We start from the raw sequence: 8,755 nt of genomic DNA, 5'->3' as shown, positions 1-8,755 counted from the left end.
TAAATAGGCAAAGTCTTTTTCCTGGGGTGGGGGAGTCCAGAACTAGAGGGCATAGGTTTAGGGTGAGAGGGGAAAGATACAAAAGAGACCTAAGGGGCAACTTTTTCACACAGAGGGTGGTACGTGTATGGAATGAGCTGTCAGAGGAAGCGGTGGAGGCTGATACAATTGCAACATATAAGAGGCATTTGGATGGGTATATGAATAGGGAGGGTTTGGAGGGATATGGGCCGGGTGCTGGTAGGTGGGACTAGATTGGGTTGGGATATCTGGTCGGCATGGACGGGTTGGACCGAAGAGTCTATTCCCATGCTGTACATCTCTATGACTCTATGACTTCATTTCTGGCTCCCAGAATTTATGGATTTTAATTCTTGTGCTACTATTCAATGGAGAGTTCCAGCTGAGTGCCTGATCACATGGCAAGGAGATATAACTCCTACTTTGAGGCAAAGTGTTCATGCTAATTGAACTGGTGAGCTGTGGACACCAAATGCAAAACAGGAGAGAATTTGAATGTTCATTTGCTCGCTGAACTGGAAGGTTCGTTTTCAGACATTTCATCACCACACTTGGTAATATCATCAGTGAGCCTCCGGATGAAGGGCTTGTCCTAGGTTGGATGTGTTGTCCCAGTCAAAGTGGTGTTCTTCCTCATCTGTATGAAAGGATACTAGTGATCATAATCCCCTACATCAAAGATATCTCGGAAAAGATTGCCAGACTACTCAGACCCTCTGACATCATGGTAGCCCATAAACCCACCAACACATTAAAACAGCAGCTAATGAATTTAAAAGACCCTACACAGCCAACAAGCAAAACAAATGTCATTTACAAAATATATTGCAAGAACTGTAATAAACTCTACATTGTACAAACAGGCAGAAAACTAGTCACCAGAATACATGAACATCAACTAGTCTCAAAAAGACATGAGCCACTCTCACTAGTTTCCTTACATACAGATGAGGAAGGACACCACTTTGACTGGGACAACACATCCACCCTAGGACAAGCCAAACAGAGGCACGTGTGAGAAGTCCTAAAAGTGTGGCATTCCAACTGAATTTCTATCAACAAACACATTGATTTGGATCCCATCTATCACCCTCTGAGAAAAAGAACAGGAAATTACATCACCAGAAACAGGAAATGGCATAACCACAGGAAATGACATCACCAAACCCGAGGAAACCTAATCACATAAATGGAAGTGGGCCATAATGACAGCGCTTCAGTGGAGGTTCACTGATGATGTTACTTAGTATGGTGACGAAATGTCTGAAAACAAACCTTCCAGCTCAGCAAGCAAACCTAAATCCAGAACTTCAACCTGAGCTACAAATCTTTTCTGAACTTGCTAGGAGGGAATTTGCTAATTTTGAACATTGAGTTGGTTGGACAGTGGTAGTGGCTGCAAGTGGGTCTTTATGGAGTGGGATAAGTTGAGAGAATGCAGTTTATGGAAGATAAGGTTGAGAGTGATCAGTCCATGGTACAGTTGGAGATCCTGGTGGTATAGTTAGAGATTCTGGCAGAACAATTTACTTCTGCTTAATTACCTAATTTAAAAATGACTTTTCCCAGCCTCACTGGCTCTACTGCCATTAACATTTGGTGGCAATTCTGTCAAAATACTTGCCCTGTTCAATTATTTATAAAGTAATAGGAATTTATTGACATGAGAATGTGCATCGTAGGTGCTTTGGCCCCTGATGCACATGTTAAATAACAATATAACAATTGACCACCCACAGGCTGAGTTGCAAGAAATCCATTTGATTTAATTTCATTTTGAGTTCAATTTATGGGAAGTGGAAGATAAAACATGATGGTAGCAGGTGTCTGTGAAAAAAATACCCAACAGTTTACGTGAACATAATGCTGAATTATGTTGAGAAATGAAGCAAGGGGGGAAAATCCGAGTGAATCACGATAAAACGAAAGGGCTGCCGCAACATTAAGCACATAATTCCAGACCATCATGAATTTGGAGACTAATCAAGTTATAAAGCCATTGAGAAGTTTAAATAAAAGCATTGGCTGGCATTCATGGCCTGAGAAGGTACGGCGTATTCGGCCAGCAATACAGCAGAATTGGTCTATGAGAGACATTCAACTGATTTCCAAAACCACTGCTGGGACACTCAACGCAACGACAAGATTCCTTCTTTCCAATCTAAAACATGGCTAGTTTTAAATTCTGGGAACCAAAAATTAATAGCAAACTCTAAACATCAGAGGAAACTGACTTACACAACAAGTGTAGCCTATCACCTTAAATAGGCAATTGGTTCGGAACAGTGCCTTATTGAAATCCACATGTCTACAATCTTCCTGTGTCATATCTGAATATTTCCCTTTGCTGCAGTGTTAGTGTTGAACCCACTGGATTTATTTTGGAAAGGATTTTTCATTTATTTATTTATACATTGATATAAAGTCAGATTCAGAAAAGGGATACATAAATCATGTGGACTTTTAATGAACAAGTTTTCTCTTGGCGAAACACATATTCTCATTCCTTCTCACTTTTATTTCCTCTATTCTGACCATTGATATACAAATATGTTTGTGTGCATACCTTTTATTTGGCAATTTCACAAATTTGATTCCTGGATTCTGAATTTTGTTTTTATTGGCCTATCCAATTGAAATAGCTGGCTTCTTACTATCAAAACATCTGAAGTTAAATTTCCATTCCAAGCTGCTTATTTTATCAACTTATTTTCCTCACACTTCTGACTGATTCTCTCCTGTTTCAAGAAAGACTGCACTCACTCATTTTTTGCAGTTTGTACAATTTAAGGAGATGATGCATTTTTATGGACTGAATATATTCTATAAGAACTTGAAGGAATGTCATTCTTCATTGACCATGTATGTGGCCATGACTGTGACAATGGGAGCAATGTAAAAGATAAAAACAATGTTATTCAAAAGAGAATAATGGAAATACTCTTAGGAGCGTTTTGTTCCTTGTACCCATGATGTGGAGGTGCCAGTGTTAGACTGTGGTGGACAACATTAAAAATCACACAACACCAGGTTATAGTCCAAAAGGTTTCTGTGTCCTAGAATCCTGCCCCACTAGCTGATGAAGGACCAGTGCTCCAAAAGCTAGTGCTTCCAAATAAACCTGTTGGACTATAACCTGCTGTTGTGTGATTTTTAACTTTGTTCATTGCAGTACACATTCCCTGAATTGGCCTGTCCATGATGCTGCCTGATGTTGTTTGTAGACAAGTTGCTTCCTTGACTTGGTACAATGCAAATATGTGTTTGTGAAGTTCAACTCACTATTGGGAAATTCTTTATGTGAATGAGCAGTCTCTAACACTGACAACAAAATGGGAGAGTCAAATTAATATCTTGAGGCCTCTTTGTTACATGCTTGGAAATTTCAATGAAATACTAATTGAATTTTCTGATCATAGTACCCTCACAGGATTATCTGACAATACGGTATATGCAGATGCAGAAGCTCTTGCAAAAAGCATTTGTTACTTCAAATTTGTAGTTTTGCTCATTTTGTTACATGATATCATGTTTGAGGTTACTTTTGTCAGTAAAAATCCTCAAACAAAAGACTTTGATATCTGTTCTGCTATACAACAGATGCAATAGACCAAGAACTTTCCAGAGGAATGCAGAAGTGATAGATATGTTTGAAAAGACACAAGTACTTGCTTGTGAGCTTGTTGAAGAATGTGAACTACCAACAGACTTCGAACCAAAACCAACACTATTTGTATTTGGAGGAACAAGCAGCATTACACATAGGAGGCAAACGATAAACCTGTTCAGGTTTCAAATCAAAACTTCAGAGCAAAGTTCCAATTTTCAGTCCTAGATATAGTACAATCCAGTCATTTAAAGGACAACGTAAGCAGATACAGCAGCAAGACTCAAAATAGTTTTTAAAATAAGACTTCAAACAAGTATTAAACATTGTTCGAAGCTAGAATCGGCATTATAACATGGAAATTCAGAAGATAGTGCTGCAGTAGACTTGTGCAGTGAACTGAAAACTACTTCACGGTGATTTCCAACACATCTAACACCTCAAAATGTGAAATTTCTTTCTGAACACAAACTCACAGATAACTTTCCCATTAACAATACTGCTCTTCAAATTCTCTTGACTCCTCCAGTTTCCTTTGCTAGTGGGAAGCACAATTTTTCAAAACTAAAATCGTTTGATCCTCTTGTGTTTGTTTTTCCATGCTGCAAGAGAGATTTGGTTTGGCCAATACCTGATCGAACTCAAAATAGCTTCAAAACTTTACCTCAACTTATTGTCCAATTTACAAAGTTCTGAATTTGGGATTATAAGGCGTAAATAAATATAGAAAAACATCAATTAAATTATTTAATTTTACATTGTTCATTTCAAATTTTAAGTAAGTCAAAGTAAAACTTTATTAGAAACATATAATTTTTTCTCTAGATTGTGTGTGTGGGGGAGATGTCACAGTTCAGCTAGGGTACCAAAAATATTTGATCCATCCCTAACTGTATCCAGGTTAAACATCTGCAGCAAGATATGAAGATATCGATGGAAACTTACAAAAATAATCTATCAAAGGTATTCAAAATGTCGTTACCAAGGTGATAATGTACTCCAACCTCTGCAGTATGGTTTTACATCTTGACTCTTTTCGGTAATTACTGCTTCATGATACAGCTCTTGATTTCCTTTCACATAATTGACATGCTGAACTGTGACATTGGAGGTCAGTATATCATACCCATAATAGCATAAAAGCTTAATAAAAGCAGGAATGGCCATTCAGCCCCTCAAAATTATTCTAGCGTTTACTTAGATCTTGATTGATTCTCAATATTATCTCCACTTACATAATCTTTCCTCTTATCCTTTGATTTTCTAAGATTCCAAAAATATGTTGATCTCACGCTTGGATACATTCAGTATTAGGTGGCACAGTGGTTCAGTGGCTAACACTGCTGCCTCACAGCACTGGAGACTAGGGTTCAATTCCAGCCTTGGGTGGTTGTCTCTATGGAGTTTGCACATTCTCCTTGTGTCTGTGTGGCTTTAATCGGGTGTTCTGGTTTCCCCTCACAGTCCAAAGATGTGTAGGCTAGGTAGATTGGCCATGGTAAGTTGTTTGTAGTGTCCAAGGATGTGTAAGATAGGTTAGGTAGTCATTGTAAAGATCCCGTGCAGGGGTTATGGGGATAGGAAGGAGTGCTTGGGTCTGAATGGCATGCTGTTTGGAGGTAAGTGCAGATTTGATGGGCTAAATGGCCTCTTTTTGCACTGTAGGGATTCTATGATTCAATCGTCTTCTTAGGCTGAAAATTCTAAACATTTACAGCCATAAGTTAAAATATTTCTCCTCATCTTGAATTAAAATGGCCACCTGAGACTATGACCTCTAGTTTCAAATGCTCCAGTAAGGGGGAAACAACTGATTAGCAGCTACCCTGTCGCACCGTCTGATCTTTTATGTTTCAGTCAGATCACCTTTCATTCTTCTAAATTCCAGGCCCTTGTTACTCAATGTCTCCTGTAAGACAACCCTCACATTCCTGGAATCAATCTATTGAACCTTTGTTGCAACTCTGCAAGGGTACGTTTTTCCTTATCCAAACACAAGAGGAACAAAATTGCACACAGTACTCCAAATGTGATCTCACGAAAACACTGTAGAACTGCAACAACACTTCTTTATATGTTTATTCTAACTCTTTTGAAATAAAGGCCAACACAGCATTTGATTTCTTCACTTCTTGCCATATTTATATGCATTTTTTCTGTTAAAGCAGTGTAGCTGTGAAAACAGTTGGCTCAAAAGGGTTCACTCAGAAGCTTTGCAATAACTCTATGCATTGATATATAAATAACTCTCTGGGAGGAGCAAGTCCAATATAAACAGCTACTCTTCATTTACTATTGTAACTTAGTCAGTTCCACAGTCTATAACACCACTAGAGACTGTGATGAATCTTGCCCCCGAGCACACAGTGTCCTTGCTGCAGCATTAGATTAAATTAAGATTCCCTACAGCCTTCAGACCAACAAGTCCACACTGACCCTCCAAACAGTAACCCACCCTGACCCATTCCTCTACCCCGTGGGCGGCACGGTGGCACAGTGGTTAGCACTGCTGCCTCACAGCGCCAGAGACCTGGGTTCAATTCCCGACTCAGGCGACTGACTGTGTGGAGTTTGCACATTCTCCCCGTGTCTGCGTGGGTTTCCTCCGGGTGCTCCGGTTTCCTCCCACAGTCACAAAGATGTGCGGGTCAGGTGAATTGGCCATGCTAAATTGCCCGTAGTGTTAGGTTAAAGGGGTAAATGTAGGGGTATGGGTGGGTTGCGCTTCGGCGGGTCAGTGTGGACTTGTTGGGCCGAAGGGCCTGTTTCCACACTGTAAGTAATCTAACCTAATCTAATCTAATCTACCCCTGACTAATACACCTAACACTATGGGCAATTTAGCATGGCCAATTCACCTAACCTGCACATCTTTGGACTATGGGAGGAAACCAGAGTACCCGGAGGAAACCCATGCAGACAGAGGGAGAGTGTGCAAACTCCACACAGACCATCACTCAAGGCTGGAATCAAACCCGGGTTGCTGGCGCTGTGAGGCAGCAGTGCTAACCACTGAGCCACCTTGCCGCCTGAAATTATAGTTGCGGGTGCAGCCCAAGGTGCACATTGAAGTACAGAAGGGTTCTGTAAGTGGATAGGGGAGATGTCATAAGGTTTCTCTGAGGCTGGTGATGTCAGGTGTGAATGGGATGCATTGGCTGCTGCCCAAGCCCAGAGATGTTGGTGTCCAATGTTTGACATGGAGTTCCATGGAGAAGTGGTGAGCTGAAGTCACCAGGTATCCAGTCTGACTTTGGGTGGCACAGTGGTTAGTACTGCTGCCTCACAGCGCCAGAGACCCGGGTTCAATTCCCGCCTCAGGCGACTGACTGTGTAGAGTTTGCACATTCTCTGCATGGGTTTCCTCCGGGTGCTCCGGTTTCCTCCCACAGTCCAAAGATGTGCAGGTCAGGTGAATTGGCCATGCTAAATTGCCTGTAGTGTTAGGTAAAGGGGTATGGGTGGGTTGCGGGTCGGTGTGGACTTGTTGAGCCAAAGGGCCTGTTTCTAATCTAATGCTCAACACCTAGCTTGTTTGATGCAATGATAAGATAGGAAGCTAAGTATTAATGAGGTGAGTTATATCATTAATAGGGTGCTTAACAAGCTACAATCTCCCTTATTTTGCCTCACACTGCTGCCAAGCAAGAAACTCACCAAGATACTAGTCAAAAGCATAAAAGATAGACAGGAGGCTTGAAGAACACAGCAAGCCAGGCTGTATCAGGAGGTAAAGAAGTCAATGTTTCAGGTATAACCCTTCTTCAGAACTGAGGGTGGGGGTGAGGGGAACTGCAGATAAAGGAGAGAGTTGGGGGAGGGTTTAGGTGGAGAGGGGGGTGGAATATTGAGGCATTAATCGGTGAACACAGGTAGAGGGTATGGCCTGGTTGGTCAATGGGAGGAATTAATCTAGTTGGTAGCTGGAAGGAAGGGTCAATAAGTAGAATGCAAGGGAGGGGGAGTGGCTGGAAAGGGAGCCAGGGATGGGAACGGAGGTTATTTGAAATTGGAGAAATCAATGATGAGTCCTCCAGGCTATAGGCTGCCCAAGCAGAAGGTGAGATGTTGTTCCTCCAATTTGCGATCTGATTCACTGTGGCAATGGAAGAGTCCGAAGATATTCATGTTGGAGAGGGAATGGGAAGGGGAATTGAAATGGGTGGTGACTGGGAGGTCAGGTCAGGCTTGCTGGCCCAGCTGAGATGCTCGGTTAAACATGCCCTGAGTTTCTGTTTGGTCTCCCTGATGTAGAGAAGACCACACCGGGAGCACCCTGATGTAGCAAACAAGGTTGCAGGTGAACCTCTGTCTCACCTAGAAGGACTGTTTGGGCCCTGAATGGAGGTGAAGGGGTGGGGTACCGGCAGGTTTTGCACTTCTTGCAGTCACTGGGGAAGGTGCTGAGAATGGGGTGCGGGCTGCTCGGGCGGGGGGGGGGGGGGGGGCGTGCATGGATCTGACGAGGGAGATTTCCCCCACCAGCCCACACCCCCTACTCCTGGCACTTTCCCCTGCCACTACAAAAAGTGCAAAGCCTGCACCCACAATTCCCCATCACCCCCATCCAAGGCCCCAAAGGATCCTTCCACATCCAGTAGAAATTCACCTGTACTTCCACAAATGTTATCTACTGTATCTATTGTACCCGATGTGGTCTCCTCTACATCGAGGAGACAAGACGCCAACTTGCAGATCGTTTCTGAGAACATCTCTGGGACACGTGCACCAACCAACCCCACTGTCCCGTGGCACTTCAATTCTCCCTCCCTCAAGGACATGCAGGTCCTGGGCTTCCTCCATCACCAAACCCTAACCATCTGATGGCTGAAGGAAGAACGCCTTATCTTCTGCCTTGGAATTCTGTAACCACATGGGATTAATGTGGATTTCACCAGTTTCCTCATTTCTCCTTCCCCCACCATATCCCACTCCCAAGCCTCCATGTGGCACTGCCCTCTCGATCTGTCCGTCGTCTTTCTCATCTATCTGCTCCATCCTCCTTTCCGACCTATTACCTTCACCACCACCTTCATCTACTTATTGCATTCTCAGCTACCATCCCTCCACCCCCACCATGCTCCCATTTATCTCTCAGCCCCTCGGCCCACAAGCCTCATTCCTGAT

This window comes from Chiloscyllium plagiosum, chromosome 2 (assembly GCF_004010195.1).
Source record: "Chiloscyllium plagiosum isolate BGI_BamShark_2017 chromosome 2, ASM401019v2, whole genome shotgun sequence".
In the NCBI taxonomy this organism is placed as follows: domain Eukaryota; kingdom Metazoa; phylum Chordata; class Chondrichthyes; order Orectolobiformes; family Hemiscylliidae; genus Chiloscyllium; species Chiloscyllium plagiosum.
This window is presented reverse-complemented; position numbering follows the sequence as displayed.